This window comes from Ursus maritimus, unplaced genomic scaffold, assembly GCF_017311325.1.
Source record: "Ursus maritimus isolate PB19 unplaced genomic scaffold, ASM1731132v1 scaffold_32, whole genome shotgun sequence".
Lineage (NCBI taxonomy): Eukaryota > Metazoa > Chordata > Mammalia > Carnivora > Ursidae > Ursus > Ursus maritimus.
The window spans coordinates 3,290,825-3,312,351 of record NW_024425786.1 but is presented as its reverse complement, the minus strand read 5'-3'; positions in this window follow the sequence as shown (position 1 = coordinate 3,312,351).

Sequence of the window (21,527 nt, the reverse complement as noted above, 5' to 3'; positions counted from 1 at the left end):
AAGTCCTAGGTCTAGAGGAGAGGGGTCCTTGGGAACTCCCCGGTCCTGGGCACTGTCTCTGACTTCACTCTGCTGTCCCCCATCCTATTAGAGTCTTGGTTAACACCACGCATTTTTACATTATACCATTTATCTTAGTTATGATGAGATAGTGAGCTGGGTAATCATTTGCTTCGTGTCTGTCTACCCTATTGGAATGGAGGCTCGGTGGGCAGGCCCACAGCTGCCTTGTCCACACTGATACCCCCGCCCCATGCCCACCCTTCTGCTGCAGCATATCACATTGCCCAGTTCAGTCTTACTGCAATCATTCCTTTTTGAAATATCCAAGTTCGTTTCCTTGTGCTTGTGGATGGCACCCCTTTGGCCATTGGAATTCCCTGAACACTGTCAATGCCCTTTCGGTTGTTTTGTTCCCTGCATAGAGAGAGAGGGCGAGGAGATCTCCTTTCTCTGCCTTTATATTTCAATGTGAAGGGAAATGCAGTGGGATGGCATCCTGGCATATCCTCCTTACTTGGTGGGTCACTTCTCTAATTAGTGAGTTTAGGGAGGGAACTGGTCTTGCAGATCTCCTCCTTTGGGGTCCGCCTGCCTGTACAGATTCAACTGCAAGGTCTTTACCCTGCAGGGGGCTGGGTCCTTGCGTTTCATCTGGACCTGAAACTGGATGCTTGATTCTGCCGCACTCTAGAGTCAGTGTTGTAAAGTTCATTATAGAAGCACTCCTCCAAACCAGCCTTGATCTGCAACGATGCCGACATTCTGATCTTCATCTGCCTAATGCTGTTTCTATATCTTTGTAGTTCCAACGTTGGTCAGAGGACAAAGGGGTCATTTGTTGGACCCCTTTATTCCCTTGCACACAGCCTTAGAGACAGATCCATCCCCAGCGCCAAGAAGGTACCTGGCACATAGTAGGTGTTCCATTTATTTTTAGTTTTTAAATGATGCAGATATGAATGAATTTGATGCCTATTATAATAATTTGTAGAAAACAGCCCTCCTAAATATTTGTCGAAATAGTCCGTTCAGTTAACTAGACGTCTATGGAATCCCTACTAAGCGCACAGCATTTTTGTGGTCTGGGTTGTCTAGCCCACACAGCTAACACAGACCCGGGGAGAAACCAGGTCTGAAGGGACTGGATTGGGTTTGGAGTTACTCGTGTTTGTGACTTCAGCAAATGTCATTACCAGTCCTACAAGCCAACAAACCAATGGGATCCCTAAATCTGTTCAGAACTCACACTAATCAGAACCCTCAGCGGATGTCACCTGATGAGAGGAGACGGAAATGAATCCTGGTTTTTCCTTGTACTTCCACTTTTTGTCTCCCATCTGGGTTTGCCACTGCCAGAAACACGAGGTTTGACTCTTAAAAATAAAGATTTTACTACTCCGATTTTGAATGACATCACCATGCTTGACTTTAATGGTCTTGATGACCCAAGATCAACAGGGATTCGGAATCTATTATGCTGGTAGATAAATCAATCTGAATTAGATTATTTAAACAGCAACAAGCATGTGTGCACGTGTGTCTGCGTGTGTCCAAAGTTCTCTTGATTTAGAGGTTTGGATTTCTGAATGAGCCCGCGGCAGAATACCACTGAGGATGACTCCTTCTACGTGACCCCGCCTCAGTAAGTACGTTTCTTAATTGATGGATGGGTCTTGGTAGTGCTATTTGCAAGGACAGGCTCTTTTATTGGAAAGGATACAGATGTGCACTAATAGGAAATTATGGATCATTTCCTTGAAGAACTCTCTTTAGAATTTCAGGAAATGAGTGTTTGGGGAAATGGAATTTAAGATGTTAAAGCAGGTTTTCTGTGTAATTGGAGGCTTCCCAAGCTAGGCATGAGGCTTATCTAACATGCCTGTGCCCTCCAAATGAAACGTAGATGCTATTTCCATTTCATCAAGAAAATGTAAACAAAAAATTGTTTTCTTGTCTGTTTGGTTTTTAGAGTTTGTTAGGGGCTGAATGCTTATGCCCTTCCCCTCCAAATCCCCAAATTATGTTGAGATGCTAACCCCCAATGTGATAGTTTTACAAGGTGGGGACTTCGGGGGTGATTAGGTTGTGAAGATGGAGACCTCATGAATGAAGTTAGTGCTCTTATCAAAGAGAACCGTTGACCTCCCTCACCCCTTCCTCCACAGGAGGGCACAGTGAGAAGACACAGCCTATGAAACAGAAGGTGGGCCCCGAATCTGCCAGTGCCTTGACTTGGACTTCCAGCCTCCAAACTGTGAGAAATAAGTGTTTGTTGTTTAAGGCACCCAGTTTACGGCATTTTCGTGATAGCAGCCCAAACTGACCAATATAGTGTCAATACCAATACCAAGAAAGTACACCAATTAAACGCTCTAATTTCCTGATATTTGGGGATACAGAGCCCCAAATTCAGCTTCACGTCTAAAACATTATGCTAAATCTGTCAATATTTCAGTTAATAAATAGCATCTAGGAAATGGCTCTGCTAGATTGACCACACCTGAGGAAGCATCAGTGGCAGACTGTCCAAGGGCCCCTCTACCCAGAGCTGGGACCTGAGAACGTGCACTGTGTCTCTCTTCTTTACCCAACTGGTCAACACTTGGAAAGAATTTCAACTCCCGTGCTTGGTTTTATGTCTTGCTCCACTGATGAAAGTAGAGGAAAGGCAGTCATGTAGGAGGTGGTGCTGTGAGGGGACTGAAGATATTTGGTGATGGTGTGTGTGTCACTGAGGAAGTATTCCTAGAAACCCCCTCATAGAAGACTTAGGGATCTAATTGACTTAATTACAGGATGGAAGGAAGGGAATTACCATGCACATGCCGAGAGGGACCCAGATGTCACTTTGAATCATTTTGCCTCCTGGTAACTGTTTTCAAACAGGAGAAAGGAAGGGCTTGAAGCTTAAACAAAAGCAGCTCAGCTGGAAACAGATGTGCTCACTGACACTATGGCAACGTGAATGCACCCGCCGCAAACAACCGCAGCCAGCTCTCTGTCCCTGGCAGGCTTGCATTCAAGGTCAAGTTAACAATGCACAACATCTTCCATTGTGTGTACTGACACTGACGGACAGCAAGATGTGGACCAGCAGGGCAGTCACAGACGTGGATCCTATGAGCAATCAAAAGGGATTAATGGGTTTCTGAAGTTCTGGATTTCACTTACGCTGAAAATAAATATTTGTAAGTGCCCAGGGGTATATTCCAGGATAAAGAATATAGATACTTACACATACATACATACATATTATTTTACAGAATAGATCTAATCTTACTTTTTTTTTTTTAAGCAGGGCTACGGCTTTGCAAAGTGAAAGAACAGGAAATGGGCCAACACGCTATTTGAATAAATCCAAGTGGAAATTTCTAATCATTCTGGTGATTTGAAGGCTCAACTCCTCTCACCTTGACCTGTCCTGATAGGACATTGTGCCCTTATTTTCCTTTGGGAGTGTCAAAACTAGGTGACCATAGGGAGAAAGTGATTCCCACAAGACTACCCTAGAGGTGATGAGATTAGGACCCAGAATACCTGAGTGGTTAGTCTTTAATTCAGTCTTCATGGCCACACCATTCTCCAGAGGTTGCCCTTTGAACAGGAATTGCCTAATTAGTCAGTTAAACAATACATATTCCTACCGTTTAATCTAACACAGCTATCAGAGAACGGAAAGTGAAATATCCCTGGTACTGCTGTCACTCGTCAGCCCGCAGCATCTCTGGAGATACAGGCGTTGATGCACCTGAGCACTGATGGGTCTTCCCCAAATGGGAGAACACCTGCCTGTAAGCTCTGGACTCCTAGTTTACTGCTTTGCCAGATTAAACCCTTCAGGATTAAGGGTCATGTCTTGCATATCTTTGTCCAGCTCAGTGCCTGGCTTATTGACAGGATAAACAAGCCAAAGGAAGGGTCTAGTGTCACATTTAATAAGTGACTTCTGAGGTTGCAACTCTCGTGCCCATTTTGTCTGCCGTTGGGACCTTTGTAAACGTTGGAAAACATGGACAATGCAAGATAAGATACAGACCAGGTTTCTGACCTACCAAAACCCAATATTAATTTAAGTTGAAGTAGATAAGATGGAGTATTTATCTGGGAGACCACGGAGGTTATCTTATTTGAAATATTTTCTGTTCTGTCATGTTCTACTAAAAAGAAAGAGAGACAGGAATAGGAATTTCTTTCAACAGACCTTTGAGTAATTAATAGAGCCAAGGAACTCTGGGGTGCAGAAGAATACATGACCTGGTCCCTGCCTGCAGGAGCCTGCATCCTTCAGAGGAGGCAGCCGCCTACTCGTCTTGGTTCACAATAAGCTATAGGTGACCCAGCACAAGGGAAGTCCAATTAGAGAGCTTAGTTAGGAGAGCACAGAGGAACTGGGCAATGTGGCTCTGGGTATCTAAGAACACCTCTTGGAGGAGATGGCCTTTTGACTGAGCTTTAAATAGGTGTCCTTTGGGCATCAGGGGGAATTCAGGAAGGGCATTCCGGTTGGAGGAGGTGGTGGAATCCAAGTTATGGAGTCAGGTAATCACCAAATAAATCATAGAAACAGTTAGATGAGAGCATAGCCTGGATGGATGAAAGAAACAGGAGATTGACTCATTCACCCAACATTCCTGGACCACCCCCTTGGTGCTGGCCCTAAGCTGAGGAAAAGCAAAGGCCAATAAGCAGACATGGTCTCTTCCCTTATGATGCTTACTGTTGAGTTGGAGAGTCAGAAAATAAAAGCAATTGAAGTACAATTACATTTTGTGTAGGACTCCGAAGGAACATGAAAACAAGGTGAAGTGATTAAAAACATACCAGAAGAGAGAATCCTTAGTCAGGAGCCCTGAGAAGGTGACTGACAAGGGCCAAGCAGAGAAGCAGAGCAAGAAGCCAGCCGTCGGCTGAGTGTAGGAGAGAGGACCCCAGGCAGAGGGACTCCCAGGTGGTGAGAGTGAGGTGACATCTAAGAAGTTCGTGAGTCTGGTGGCATAGAATCACAGTAAGCATGAGGAAGTGTGGCCCAAGATGGAGCTGGACAGGGGACATAAGCCAGTGATGACCTTGTAGGTCATGGGGACAAGTTTGGATCTTGTTTGAAATTTAATGAGTGTCACTGCAGGATTTAAGCAGAGGAATAAAGATTATTTTTGTGTTAAAGTGTTCACTTGGGATTTTAGGCAGAACATAGGTTAGGATGGCAAATATGGAGGCAGAGGACCTTGAAAAGCTTTTGCAGGAGTCTGGTGAGTCATGGAGGTGGTTTGGATAAGGTGATGGTCATAGGGAGGAACATACTGGGGAGGTAGAACTGATGAGGCTTGCTGGAGGGTTGAGTTGAGGGTACACCAGAAGGATGAGGATGACTCTGGGTTTCTAGTCCCAGAATTTGGTGTATAATTACATTGCTTCCTAAGATGGGGAAGATGGGGTGTGGGTGGAACAGGTGAAGGGATTACTGGGGTTCAGGATCTCAGCCTTGAGTGTGACATGCCTACAAGACAGTAAGGCTGAAGTATGCATCTGGAGTGATCCAGAACAGAGGACTGTTCTGGTGGGGATAAAAATGGGAGTTGTATTGTAGGGATACTAATTAAGGCTATGGGGTGAGGTCATTGAGGTGGGATGTATGGATAAAGAAAAAGAGAGTAGACCTCGAGAGAGGCCAACACTTAGAAATCGTAGTTAGAAGGAGCCTGTGGCCATGACTGAGAAAAGGAAACCAGAATAGTGAGGAAAACTGAGGCAGTGCTGTTTGCACATTGAAAGACAGTGCATACAGGAGGAAGTAGGGAGCACCGGGGTTGCAACTCTACTGAGAGACGTGTAAGGGGAAAGGGAAGTTTTTCCTTTGCTGTTGGTAACTTTAATACAAGTCTTTGGGGAGAGAACCTGGGGCAGAAGCTCTTGGGAGGGTGAGAGGTAAGGGAGTGCATATAGACAGTGCCCTGGTTGTTTGGGTGTGGACGGAGCCCAGAGGGATGTGGACAAACGTCCTTTATTGTTTAAGAAGGACCTCACTAGAGCACATTTTATGCTAATGGGTCAATGAACAAATAGAGAGATTCTTGATGCAGCATATGGAGAATACCCTAAGGAGTGAAGGCCTTAAAAGGTGGAGGGACACGTTTTACTTTGTAAGAAGAGGTAAGGGGGCCCAGGGAATCTAAATTCTGCCTAAACAGATGCAGGTGTGCCTGTCTGGAGTCTTCTGGGAGACAAGGACATCAGAGCAGCAACAGTCTGGTTGAAGAGCAGAAGAGAGGAGAGGAAATGGTTGTGTCAGAGGCTAGGAGAGCAAGTTAACTCACCTGAGAACCAACACTAGACTCTGGCTGAGGTTTCCTACCGTGAGTTTAAAGTGAGCCAGTCAGCCAGTCTTTTATTTATTTTTTACCCCCTAGCAAATTTCTGCCTCTTGGGCACAGTCAATAAGAAGATTGATGGTTGAATTAATCATTCAGAGTAGGATTTTGTTTTGAGTATCAAGGAAGTAAGTCATAGGAAGTTGAAGTTATTTGCCAGGGAGTGCTTATAATGATGGACCATGGAATCCCAGCTGGAATAGACTGAGGGGGGAGGGAACTAATTCAGTGGTGACCTCTCAGGGCTAAGGACTATTTTAGCGGAAAGCCTTGAACAAGAGTCAGAGATGTAGGTTCGAGGATGACCTTGATGGCATGAGAGTTTGGCCAGCCCCTCTGCAATCCTCATCAGCACTTCAAGGACATCCCAAATAAACATGAATTCAGTAAAAAGAGTGTGCTTGCCATGCAGATGCAGTTGCAGGGCAACTGCAATCTTCAATCTCATCATACCTCTAAGGAAATAGCTGCTTCTAAGCCTTTCTTCTGCATTTCCATTGATGGGGGACCTCAGAGACGTAGGTACTCCTACTGTTGACCTTCATCAGAACCAACAGTTTTCCAGTTGGACGACTCTGCAGGCTCCAATATTATACAGTTCCTCCCAACACCTGGGAAATCGACAGCACCTGAGATGCTTTCTCTCTCTTGGCCAACTCCTGTGGTCTCTGTCCGATGTTATTTAACCAGCACAGCAGTTAAAATCTCAAATCATCTTTACTGCTGTTGCAGATTGTACCAGCTGCCTGAGAATGATCTTACCTCCACATGATTAGTAAATGATGAATGGTTGTCTCTTCTTCCAACATTTTCTCTGGAGGATATTGATGTCTCAGAGAGGAGAAAATTCCAGAAAATATGGTATCCTTAGCCACACTGGAGTAGCCTTGTAAAGATCAATCTAATAGTAAAAACATGATCTATGGAGGCAATAAGCAATGGGACAGAGAATGGTAAAAGTCGCTGGAGAAAGATAAAATTGACCTCACCATGGGAACAGGAGGTACCGTAAATGCTCTCATAACTGTCTAGAATCCTGCAAGTGTTGCTGACCACTTCTTGCCAAGTCGATGTGTTAGCTGTTTATCTTCATCCCGTATCAGAATGGTCTAGACCAGGTTATTTTGGTTGAAGTGTTTTTCCTTGCCAGTGGCGGGCAGTTGGCACTGTGGCCACACTGTGCAGTGAGAGAGGGATGTGCTATGTGCAGAATTGGATTTCGGCTGAATAAATGCCAACGGTTTCCTTCTGAATTAAAGAGAAAGTAGATTTGTTAGGGACAGGTCTTCTACTCTAGGATTTCACAGCAATTTAAGCCAAATTCCCCTGAAGTCAGATATGATAAATAGTGGTTTCCACCTGGTGAGCGTTAGGTGGGACCGTGGTTGTGCTGTGCTGGCTCTGTTTGATGGAACATCACATTCTGTTCTTAACCTTTAATTCCAGAGGGAAAATCTGCTTTGTAAAATTAGTTCATTTCTCTAAATGGACCATGATGGCTAATTTTATGTGCCAACTTGACTGGATCAAAGGGTGTCTGGATATGTGGCTAAACATTATTTCTGGTGGCTTCTGTGAGGATGTTTCCAGATAAAATTAGCATTTGGATCAATGGACTCAGTAGAGCAGTTTGCCCTCCCCGGTGCAAGCGGCTGTTATCAAACCTGTTGAGGGCAGGAATAGAACAAAAAAGCGGAGGGAAAAAATAATCTGTCTCTTCCTGCCTGCTTCCTTGATCTGGGACATCCATCTTCTCCCGCCCTTGACACTTGTGGTTCTCGGCCCTTTGGATCTGGGCTGGAAACACACCGCCAGCATTCCAGAGTCTCCAGCTTGCAGATGGCAGATCCTGGGGTTTCTCAGCCTGCACAATCGCATGAGCCAATTCCTTATAGTAAATCTCCTCCTCCAGATGTGTCCTGTTGGCTCTGTTTCTCTGGGGAACCCTGACTAATACACGGACTAACTGCTCTGGTATCAACAAGCATGTTCAGGAAGAGCAGACACTCATGCCTGGATCACCTTGGCTGGGTCACGTTCATCAAGTTGTGATGGTTTTGCTTTGCTTAAGGAGACCATGGACTACTATGAGATGCCCCTGCCCTTTAATTTGGACTTATCTCCTCTTCCTCCTACAGATACCCAGGCTCCGGCTAAACTTCGCGTCTTCCTTTTCCTCAAATCCAATCTTTGCTATTCCAACTCCATCCCTTTCCTCTTAAAAACACCTCCACTCATAGCAAACGCCTTCTCTAAATAGAAGTCTCCTCTGATCCCCAATGTATTTGCTCATTCATTCATACAGCAAATATGTATCGCACCCCTTCCACGTGGCAGGGACTTTGCTTGGACAGACTCTTCCGAATTCCCATAGCACTTTGCAGAATGCTTAACATATTTAACAAATATTTTATGATTGAATGAATAATTGTATAGCGTGGTTTTAGTTTGTTAATCCTTCTCACTTGGTTATAAACTAATAGGCTTAATGCACGTTATCACCCCTACTTCCCTGTGAACGTAGTAGGCAATTGATTCATTGTTAAAAACTAGGCAGAGAGAACCCTGAGGTCCATTAAGTCAGTAAAAATCCATCTGTCGAATTAGCCATCACCACGTCCTAAAGTAAGAACAATCAGGCCACATTCACAATTGGTGGTTCGTGCCTGGTTCCCATTCTTGCTTGGTTGACAAACAGCCAACTATCCTAATATTTTCAATTCTCTTCATTCATTACCTGACTTGATGAGGAACAACCATTCCAATGTCGATAGGCATTTAATATTCTGGTCCAGCCTCTTCTGTGAGAGACTGTAAATGGGGTAAATTGGAATATTTCACACAAAGCTGAATAGGACTCAGTTCTGCCATTTTCATTTTGCGGCTGCCGTCCTCATGTGGTGTGAGCTGTCAGTGCTGTCTGAGCACCCAGTTCAGTAAGAGATCCTTGTCATATTAGCTCTACCCGGTGCATTGCAAGGAGAGCAAACCCAAGAACTAAAAAGGATTGCCAACTTTTGAGAGGAGCAGAGCACACCAGAATCACGGGAATGAAGGTTAAGGAATGACTGGAAGCCATCTACACGGACAGAGACCAGCACTTGCCATGAAACACATGTTCAGTAGGTATTTGGGGAATTAATAAATGACCCAACATATCCCTTCAGCCTGCGTCCACGGTTTTCCTAAAGTCCTTCTTAACGTAAGGATGTCCCTTGGAGAAAGGAGGGATTATTTGGAAAGCAAACACAATGTTTTTATTTTAACCCTGGCCCAGAAAATTATCTACAACACTAAGGGTGCTTGATAAATTTTTGTTGAATAAAGAAAGCAATGAATATATCCTCTGGGAAGGTGACAGCCAACTGTCCCTCCAGTAAGACTCCAAGAAGTAAATGTTCTGTCGCTGAAGTGACAAGGTCCTCTACGTTTCCATTAACCAAATGAAATGATCTCAAGAATCCTGAGAGAACAGGACAGTATGTAGCTCAATTTTATTCTAATATAAAGGTGCTTTTGACTCCTTAAAGGGTCTGGGGCAGGGGGTGTATCAGGTGTCCTGATGCGTTGCTCAGACGCCACGTAATTCATTATTACACTTCATGCCCCTCTCAGTCAGGTAGCAACTCTCCTTTGCATACTGGGGGCTGAATTGTCTATGGAACTCTCAAGCTGCTGTCCTGTAGGGACACGGAGAAGTCCTGGTTTTCTCCAGGGTGGGTAACATCAGCATGTCATGTCCATTTTATTTCTGTATCATGGTTGTTCAAACTCAACACAAGACCTCACGGAGTCCAGTCAAGGTACGACAGGTGGTAGCTCGTGGCGTGGAGGAAAGGCAACCTCCCTGCTCATTGGAAGTGAACACCCAATGGAAAATCTCATTTACTATCAGGCCACTCTGGCTGTGCTTGGGAAACTCTTCGGGAAATTTTAAAGAAAGAAAAGAGTATCCGGCCCTCACATTGAGCCAGGAATAGTGTCCCCCGCCACCAGCAAGACTGGAAAACCTCATTATTCAAAAGGCAATGGGTAAACCCTTCTGAAGGGTCTTTCTGCAGCTGTGGTAGATAATTAGCCCTACACTCAATGCTGTTCCGATCTAACTCACACATCTTACAAGCAAGACTATAAAGGATTGAACTGTTTGTGTAAATATCCAGCACCCAAAAGGGTAAAATTTGCAATGTCTAAAATCCAATCATAAATTACCAGCCAGGAAAAAAGCAGAAAAATATGACACATGAGGAAAAAAAAAACCACAAACAAACAAACAACAAACAAAACCAACTGAAATTGTCACAGAACTGATACAGATTACAGACTTAGCAGACAAGAAAATTAAAACAGTGATTAGAACTCTATTCTATGCCCCCCAAAGCTAAGTCAAGACATAAAGCGTATAAAAAAAGGACTCAAATTAAATTTCTAGAGAATAAAAGAACAATGTCTGGGATGAAAAATTCATTGGATGGGATAAATTGCCAACTAGACATTGCAAAAGAAAAAAATTAGTGAATGTGAAGACAGTAATAGAAACTCTCTAAAATGAAACAAGCAGAGAGAAAATAATTAAGGGAAGAGCGTCAGAGAGCTGTCAGGCAACTTTAACTGGACTGAATATATGCATAACTAAGGTCCCTGAGGAAGAGGAGAGAGAAGGACGGCCGGGGGAAAAAAATTTGAGGAAAACAATGGCCAAAATTGTCCAAATTTGATGAAAATTGGGAACCCACAAATCCAAAAAGCCCCAAATTCAAAGAAACGTGAAACACAAGAAACGTGGTAACTCAGGAAATTAAATTGAGGCTTATCACAATCCTGTTGTTCAAAACCAGCGATGAAGAGACCAAGAGGAAAGATACAGAGGTTAAACGTGGGAGGAAAGAAACAGATACAGCGTGCTCACACTACCCAAAAGAAAGCCGGAGCAGCTTCCGGGCCGTGCAATTCTGCAGTTCTGCTCAGCCATACAGAAGCATGAACTAAGCAAACATAACCCACGAGCAGAGCTCAGAGTAATGATGCTGGGTGCGAGAAGCCAGACCAGAAAAACGCAAGCTGTAACATCCCAATTATATAAAACTCTGCAAAACACAACACAGAAACAGTGGATCCGTGGTTGCCTGGGGGATGGGGCATGCGGGAGGGAGGATGGAGGGGGGATGGTGAACCTTTCGGAGGTGATGGACATGCTCACTCTTGACGGGGATAATAGTTTCACGGGCATGTACGTATGTCAAAGCATATCAAATTATATGCTTTAAATATGTGAAGTTTATTGTATGTCGGCTGTACTTTAATTAAAAAATGAAAGTCATTAAACCATTAATGATTCCCCACTTGTGCAGACTCTGACTTAATTTGTCCAAGGCGGGGGTGTGATGGATGGAATTGCGCTCCTCCCCAATCCGTATGTTGAAGCTTTAACCCCCAGGGTGACTGTATCTGGAGACGGGGGCCTCTAATGAGGCTAAATGAAACTGTTAGGGTGGGTTCCTGATTCAATCTGATTGGTGTCTTTACAAGAAGAGGAAGGGGCAGCAGAGACGTGTGTGCACAGGAAAGGCTGCGGGAGAACCCAGCGAGGAGGTGGCCGTGCGCAGCCGAAGACAGAGGTCTCCGGAGAATCCAGCCATACTGATGCCTTCGTCTCCAACTCCCAGCCTCCGGAACTGCGAGGGAATAAATCTCAGCTGTTTGAGCCCCGCGCTGGGCGCTGTTCTGTGCGGCAGCTGGAGCGGACCCATCAGGGGATTCTTGGTAGCAGTGTTTTGGTAAGGCTCCCCCGGAGAGCCTCGTGAGTAGCCAGAACCGTGACACACGACATTAGGCCAGGCCATTCCCCCTCCGGCTGCAGACTGAGCTGGACGCTGAGACCGGTGTGGTGTCTGAGCGTGTTCACGCTTGCTCGGACCCCAACGTCAAGACTTCGTCAACCGCCCTGGGCTTTCTGCTTCTCTCTCTGTGTCTACACCTATACTCTCTCTACATCTTTTTATCCAACAATGAGCCACGTAAGTTCTTTGTCAACAAATCGACCTCATTCAAGTGCACGAAGCCTTGTGCACACCCCAAGGCAGGTGTGGAAACGGGCATTCCAGATGATGAAAGGGACGAGGCTTGGCCAGACGAGAAACATATATTCCTGTTGGTGAAACTCCGCGCCCTCTCACAGCATATGGAATTTTAAGCAAGTTGAGTCTCCTGATGTGGCTTGATTACAACCAGTTCCTGGATATTCTATTTATTTTTATTTTTACATAAAAAAAAAATCAACAAGCCACTTATATACAAACCATTGAATAAGTGTGAAAACATTCAAGCTTCCAAAATAATTGCAAAGGATTTGAGTTTCAGAATTAAAAGTAGGTTCAGTCGAAGCCTTCAAGCCAAGAGTAATAATTAGTGTATGCACCATAAAACTGGGTTTTAATTAAATATGTCTTTGAATAAGAAAGAAGCTTTATGAAGTGTAGTGCATGCACATAGAAAGCTTTCAAAATGGCACTGATAACATCCAGAGAAATGTCAAATATACTTGAGAAGTTTAAAAATGTAACTCATTTTAAAGTGAAGCGTGATAATTTACTGAGACATACCCTGACTTTATTCCATTTATTCTTAAATGCCCAAAATATCTTCCAGGGAGCGTCTCGAGTGGTCACCCAGCATCTCGCACATTGTCTGCTCCCTTTTGCCTCCAGCACCGTGTTCAACTCCAGTGAGCACTTGGAAAAGGGGTGCCTCCGTGAGCTGGGAGGAAACAGAACTTTTCTTCTCAAACAAGTGCTTGCCGGAAGGGTCAGATGGAGAGAAGTTAGTGGCTGTCACTTCAGCATTTCAGGGACAAAAAGCACCATTTGTCACCCAGGTACATTGCTCTGTTATATTGTCTCTGATTAAGATGGTCCTAAATGAATGTTTAATGACGGAACATGGTGTCTCTGCAGATTTAGAAACTGCAAATTAGGCTGGCCATCTCCATCAGAAGCATCTGCCCGCTTCCATATGTGTCTCTCGTAGACGGAGAGAGGTGATCTTTCCCTGGGTCCCTGCAGATGTGTGGTTCCATTTGGTGGCTCCTGAAAGTCCTGTTCCGAATCCTAATGGCAACCAAGCATTTAAGCTTTGCAAAATGTGCCAGCTTGATTTCCTTATGGCTCCAAATTGACATGCCAGATAGCTGACATCTTTGTTGATGAACAGTAGAGAAATGGAGGTAGTGTGGTTCTTGCAGATGGCAAGACACCCACCCTCAGGCATAAAGACAGTGGACAGCATCACCCTCTGGTGGCCTGGGGACATTGTAAATATTCCCCTCTGCGAAGGTTCCGCCCACCAGCAAGCTCATCCTTCCTCAAGGCAAAAACTCAAAGATAAAAGGGAAGTTGGAACACGAGGCACTCCCCACCCAAGCAAACAGCAAGTGGATTTCTTTTAAAATTCAAAATTCTTTTTAAATGTACTTCCTATTTAGCAAATCACTTCTGGCTTATTCATACTGCGCACAATGTAATACAAAAAACCTCTATTTGATATGACAATGTCTGTGATGTACTGTTTCATTCTATGAATAAACAGTAGCTTGCGGCAAAGATAAGGCATTGCTTACACACTAATAGGGATTGGAATTGCCGTGAAATTCTAAATGGACAGTACTTATGGTAATTAGTTAAAAACCACCGACAGAAACAAAGTCCCCAGCTAGAATAACATCGTTCAGACTGCAGCCTTCATTAAAACGGAAGCTACTGATTCTTTGGGAAAATGGTCTTTATAATTTCTTACTTATCTTCCAAATGAGAGGAGTGCCTGCAGCTGGTGCGGCGTCTGATCTCTTCTGCTCCCCTCATGGGGCTCCCCACCCCCAGTTATCCCTGCTGGTCAGAGACACCCTCTTGGGTTCAGGATGTGGCCGTACCCACCAGCATCTCTCCTGTGCGTCAGTGTGTCAGCCTCTTGGCTCCTCTTGCCCACCCCAAGCCCCCCACCCATATATTCTTCACACAGATGCGTGATGGTATTACTATTCCGTGCTGATCTCTCCGCACTTTGAATGAAACCCAAAAGCTCTTCCCTGTGTGTCTCCAACCATTATCTTCCCCATCCTTCCCTGTCTCTGTGATACTAGCCTTCTTCTTTACCCCAAAGCTCAGCAGGCATTCCACGTCCTTCCCCTGGCAAGCCCTTCCTCCTGGTCCTCTCATGACCGGCTCCCTGTGGGCATTCAGGATGCCCTTTGCATCCTTGCTGTCCCACGTTAAGAATCAGATATGTCCAGTACTGCCTGTCTTCACAAAGATGGCTCAGTTCCCAGTGCCTCACACGGTGTCCCGGACAGAGAATGCCCTCCGTTCATAACGTTGACCGAATTAGACGGGATGCATGATACTGAAAGCCTGTCTGTGCGTGGAGTTCCCCAGGGTGCAGGCCTGCTACAGACTCACCAACATGCCCCAGGATGGGCCGTTTCAGCTCCACGACCCTTGTCATTGACAGCTTACCAGGTGGTGAGAGTGGGGAGGGAAGTAAATGAAGCCCATGGAACCCTGTCTCCATGATGAGGTTGTGGGATATCGGTGAGGTTCCGTGGGGTGGAGTCTGGAGCCAATGACCAAGAAAGAATTCTTGAGGAGTCTTTGGTGCAAAATGGTCGTTTATTAAAGCACGGTCACAGGACCCGTGGGCAGAAAGAGCTGCAGCCCCGGGTTGTGAGGAGTGGCTGATTCTATACTATGGGGTTGGGGAAAGGCAAGGAAACAGAGAGGTTGGGAAAATACTTTCATATGCTAAAGAAAACTCACAGGGTACTGGAGGCCTTGCTATTGTCAAGTTGAGGCTGTTTACCCCTCCAGCGAGGCGTTAACATGAAGATAGTTGGGAACTTCCTGGAAGAATGTCACAGACATCCCATATTGGGGGGGGGGGGTTGCAGGCTGCCAGTTTCTGCTTTGTCCTCAGCTTGCCTTGTGTTCCCTCATCATCCAGATATGGTGAAAGTGCTTCTGGTAGAAGATGTTACAGACTTGTGAGTTGTGTAGAGACACTGGTCTTTTAGAGTTGTCCCGGAGGCCAGTCGTTTCACAAGCTAGACGATGAAATATTCATAAGTGGGTCGGGCCTTCCGTGAATGCGCTCCCCAAAGACCTCGATGAAGGAGCAGCTTGGCAGTTGTTGTCTTGAAACAGTCAAGAGACAAAGCTCTTTATGCAAGGAATATGTTTTCCTCCACTGGAACAATATAAGGGTTGCAGTCATTTGATTGAAATCAGAGTTTCCTAAGAGAGACAGGAAATGGAATGTCTTGTGATGAACATCTGTCCGATGCCCGGGCCACGCTCAAGTTCTTGGTCCATTCTTCCTCCGTGCAATTTACGTCTTTGTGACTTGGGTACCAAATGGGAGGCTCCAAAACTCCTGCTTCCCCAATGCCGTGTGCGTGTGTGTGTGTGTGTGTGTGTGTGTGTGTGTGTGTGTGTCTGTTGGGCGCTGGGGTCAGAACCCAGCTCAACTTCACATTAGCTCAATTCAGGTTGGTGTGGACAGGGTCTGGCTGTGACCTCATGTGGCATGCTTAAGGCCTCACGGTACAACTTAGTGTCAGGAAACTGTACATTAACAAATAAAAAGGTGACTACAGTGGGTGGATTAATATCCTGTAAATAAATCATCATTTTTAACAAACGATTCCTAGAAATCAGTGTGAACAGTGCAAACCAACCAACTGGGCAAAGCAAGTAGCAGACAATTGGTCCGAGCAAATCTCCCCGGCCAGCCCGCGTGGAAGGACACCTAACCTCAGTGATAATTCAGGAACTCTGTATTCAAGCAGTCCTGAGACACCGTTCTATGTCAGTCGTATCAGCCCCAAACAAAACAAAACACTTGGTTATACCAAGTGTCGATAAGGAATCATACGTTTCGGAGATGTGTTTGCTTCTCACTCCGTAAGACGCAGATCCCATGCGGCACGACGACCCCACTTCTCAGGATCTACTCTAAGGACACACTTGGACCTGTGGGCTGCAAAGTTATGGCGAGATTGTTGTAACTAGGTGATAGGAAACTACGTCAACGTCCGCCAGTACGGGAGTGGATGGATAATCATGGTGTGCTCACAGAGAGAAATGCTACACAGGGGTTAATAGGAATGGGCGAGATACGGGTTAACCTGGAAGCAACATTCAGTGAAGGAGCAAGTAGAAGGAGCAAGATTTTACACTCATCGGGAAGAAAAATAGGGAGCAAACTGAAAAGTGTAAAAGGAGAATTGAAATCTCTCCTAAGCCCATATCCCAGACATAATTGCATTAGCCTGTGAGTGCACCGCCCTCATGTTTGTATGTCTGCCCACGCTTCCTGTTTATTCCTACGAAATGAGGTTCAACTTGCTTCGTATGTAGATTTACATCTTTTCTTCAGAAGCGAAGTCATGTCACATGCTTTTCTCCATGCTGTTAATATTCTGCAAAGGCCAGCTTTCCCAGGGCTGCTTGATAGACTCCTCTCTTGCAAGTTTTCATGTCTCAATTGAACTGTGTCTGCAGCGAGAGTGATTTTCCACCATGGGGCAGTGGTCACCGTGAGTTCATAGATAAGGAGCAGTTGAATTAATTCCTTAAATCCCCACTTGCTTCCAGCAAAGATTAGAGGTGAATTAAGACCAAAAGGACAGTAACTAAGTGATGAAATCTTTGAGAATGATTGGGAGCAGGGGAAAAGAAGGAAGGAAGTTAATTGTATCTGAAAAAGTTCTTAAGAGAGAATGAGCTTCGACAGGGGAGCATGAAGCTTTGCTCTGAATTTCCTGGCAGCCAAGAAAAACGGGTGCGCGAAGAGGCAGGTAGCTTTAGCAGATCAGGAAAGCTCAGAGCAGCTCCTAAGAGGAATTTGTCATGGGGGTCATCACAGATGACACCACAGTGACCCCATCTCCCATGCCATACGTATGATTGTTTCTTATAGGACCTGAGGTCCTGTCAAAGGGAAGCTATAACTTGTCATTTATTTTAGATAATCGGGAGCTGAAGCGGAAGTAGCTTCCCATGAGTCTGTGCTCATAGGGAGGGAAGCTCTGAATCAGCAGCCAGAATGACCCATTGGTTCTCAGTTATGCCCGCAGGGGGCTCGGCTGTGTGTTGGCAGGATGCATCTTCAGGATGAAGTCTCTGCCGAGGACCCAAAGTGACGTGTGGTTACTTGTCCTACCCTGGGACTGTTGTTCTATCTTACAAATCCTACCTGCAAGGTCCCTTCCTTAGGGGAACACTACCTGGTCCCAGTCCTGCTTCTGTCTTTGCAAAGTAGAACCCATTGCACGCCCGTGTCCCATATCACATGTTCCTGGAACTTACTAGAACCACCCTTATCATGTGCTTGAGTTTTTCACAAATCCATTGTCTCCTTGTGAGCAAAGAGCTCATCTATGAACTCCTGATATCAATTAAGTAATGAGTAAGCACCTGTGGGATGGAAGAGCGTGCTTAGCATGTCAGGGGACATGAAGGAAACACAGTTCGTGTTTGGGATTAGAGCCAGACCTGGTATTTTTTGTGATAAATGGCTAACTCACCTCTGGCATGAGCGTGGGATATTCAAGACCTTCCCCAAAGGGCAATTTTGGATGAGACACCCTGGGAGAGTGGGAGTTACCCAGCATCTGGCTCCATCACGGAAGAATCTCTACAGGACCCTAGTGCATCATGCAATATTCATGGCATATTAGGTCTGACTCCAGCATAAAAGTTTTGCAGACGCATCCGTGAGCAGCACAATGAGTTTATTTGTGCAAAGAGCTCTTGGTAGGGATGCTCAGCCCCTTGTACAGCCTCCCCGCCCCCACTATCGGGGAGCCGAATTTGCCTTCCTTGCCTCCTCTTCCTCCCCACTGTGAATCTTGTGATCTGCGTAAAGGGCCAGGGAGCCATAGTGAAATTTTACAGCTTGGCTTTTAACTGGTTCCTGTCTATAAAATTAAACACTGACAATAGATTAATAAGTGCCGTAAAATGTCTTAAATTCTTAACCGCTAGCTCAATTAGGTGGAAAAAACATAACAATGTCTAATAGTGGATTGCCCAGGATTCGTGCAGAGCATTACATTTAAAGACTGTGGTTTATGGAGAGGAAAAGGCTGGGAGAGAACTCAAAGGAGAAATAGGAATGATTCTTTCTGGTAAAGAACAGCCGTGATGGCGTTCTTATCTCCAAGCCAGTCCCCATCCGCTCTCCCGGATTATAGCAGTGGCCTGTGAAACTGGTTTGCTGGCTTCCACCCTGACCACTCCCCCAGTCCAGCTCTCAGTCCTGTGTCCAGAGGGACCCTCCCTGCCATCACGGCCGGATGGCTTCTCTGCTCAAATCCACCAGTAGTGCCCTATCTCACAGTCAGAGCCAAAGTCCTTAACATCAGCCATTAGAACCTTCACAATAAACCCCCATTACCTATCCAACCCTCGAGGATTTGCTCCACTCCCCTTCACTATCAGGCTTTATAGGATTTGCCTCCTTTCTTACTTCTTAGGCCCTAAGGGATCTGGTCCTCCCCATCTTTCAGACCGTAGAGGATTGTACCCCCTTAACTATCAAATCCTTCTAGACTTGATCCCCCTTACCCATGAAACTCCATTACCTATCAGACGCCATACACTTCTGCTCCCATCACCTCTCTGACTTCATCTAGTCCTCTTCACGTCTCATGTGCTCTGCTCAACCACACTGGTCTCTTTGCAGTCTACACTGGCCTCGGGCTGCTCACACTTCAGGACCTTTGTACTCGCGGTTCCTTCTGCCTATGAAGCTGTTTCTGAAGATGCCCACCTGCTCACTTCCTGCAAGTACTGACAGATATATCCTTATTTGTGAGGTCCTCCCAGTTACTTCATTTGAAATTTCAACAGCTCCCATCTGCCTGTCTCTTCCTTTGCTCTGTCTGTTTTCCCTAGGACTCACCTCTGGCATCCTTCATATCCTACTCATTTGTCTTGTCATTGTTCCTTGGTCTGGAATAGAAGGTCCGGAGGGCAGGGACGGTCACCTGTTTGATGACCATACCCTCGCACCTGTGCCTGGCACAGAGCCGGGACGCAGTGAATACCTGTGAACAAATGGGTCTGTGGGTGCGTCCACGTTTCGCACGTGTTCTGCATCACGCCCACTCTGCGGAGCATCAGGGGTTGTCGGTAATCAGTAACAAAAGCCCCAGCCACACGTATGTGGGAGGAACTCTGAGTGGAGCAGCATTCTGTCCTCTCAGGATTCCTCTGAGCCTCCTCCGGGTGCCACCCAGAAGCCTCTGCAGTGCTCCCAAACGCACCAGCACGCGAGCCTCTTGTGGGACTAAAGCTCTAAGGACACACTCGGGGGCACTTGAGGTGACGCTGGAGTCTTTCCTGGCAACCTCTCCCTATGGAGAAGGATAAATACCTCTGCAGAGATTGGGGCTGCTGTTCCAGTCATATCTTAGAACCCCACGGGCATCTTCCTAAGTGTTCTTGGACTTGGCCTGATGGAGGAAATGTTCTTCACAGGGACGCACATCAGACCCCAGTGAAGATCTAGGAACTTACAATGGTACTGGAACTCCAGGGGGAAGACTGATGATACTTGGTGAGGCATCACGTGTTCATGCCAGGTGAAGGTCAAGCCAGGTGAAGGTCAAACCAGGTGCAGCTTCTCCAGATCTCCTCTTTATGGGCGGACCCTGGACCTCTTGCTGAGATCCTTGCCAATCTTCCCTTTAAAAATGATTTTCAATACCCAGAGTTTGGTAACTGCTATCTCACCTTTCTCTGAGTTTTGTGTGAGATGCTCCCTGGTAATTCCCCCCAGGCTTCTCGTCCTTTCTGCACAAGGCCACCATGACCTAGGTGAAGGGCAGATGGACAGGTGTCTGTCTCTCTGTGCCAGAGGGTCATAGCACTCTAGAGAAGGCCAACTAGGAGAGAAATGGATTAGCTGAGGGTCCTGGAGTTAATGGCCAGTACTGAGGCCAACGCACCCTAATGGGGTAGAGACAGACCCTGCTGGCCCTCCCCACAAATCAAGCTTCGAGGGCATTTTTCATGGCAGGGGGTTGGACAATCCATTTTCAGAAGAGATATACCCTCTTTGAAACACAAAATGTTCTCTCTTTTTCCAGAGACCCTGATTTATCCTTCACCTGTACCCTCATTTTAATCCTCAGACTCTCCTCCCAGAGGGAATAGAGACATTCAGGATCCCAACCCATATGCTCCCAACCCAGTCAAGAGAACTGCTTGCAGGTAAAATGGTACTTCGCTCAAGGAATGCCAACTGTGTTGGGCGGGATTGAATGTGGCCCCCACGGCCCCACCTCCCATGTTGTTCACACCCTTTCACTCTCTTCTGAGTGTGAATGGAATCGGGGACATGGTCCCGAGCAACAAGATGCAGCAGGGTGTATGAAATGACTTGTACAATTGTAAGGTCTGTCTTGCCAGGTGACTCGCTCCAGCCCCCAGCCTCCAATCAGCAAGAAACCAGGGTCCTCAGCCAGGCAGCCTGCCGCGAACAGAAGTCTCCCAACCACCACAAGTGGTTGGAGACAGACCCCTTCTTCCCCAGTTGAGCTGCAGCTGAGCACTCAGGCCCCGATGACAGCTTGATTGCAGCCTCGCATGGAACCTAGCTATGCTGTGCTGGGTTCCCTGACCCCCCAAAACTGCAAGATGACAAATGCTACTTCTGAGTACTGAGTTTGTGGCAACATTGTCATGCAGAAATAGATAATGGATCTGTCTCCCCGCCCTGGTCCACGTGTCTCCCCTGCCAAGTGCTTTCACTTACTCGCTTCTGTTGACACTTGTCAGCCACTTCTATGTCCATTGACCTCATAGTCCTTTGACCCTGGCATTCCAGGATGGTTCAAGGGGATGCCTCCACCACCGTCCACACACATGCCTGGGGCCCCAAATGGTTTGAGTTCAAGGTGGGTTCTTCAGTTAAGTTCTCTGTTCAGGGGGATGTGAGGGATCTCTGGTGCCCCCTGGGGGGTTGACAACCAAAGAAGTCTAAAAACATGGCACCCAACTTCCTTTTACCTGCTGGTGGGGGGGGTCTAGCTGACAAATCGTGAGTCCCGTGCCGTCATCACAGATGAAGCATTCGTGATACTCCCCGGTCTGAGCGCCA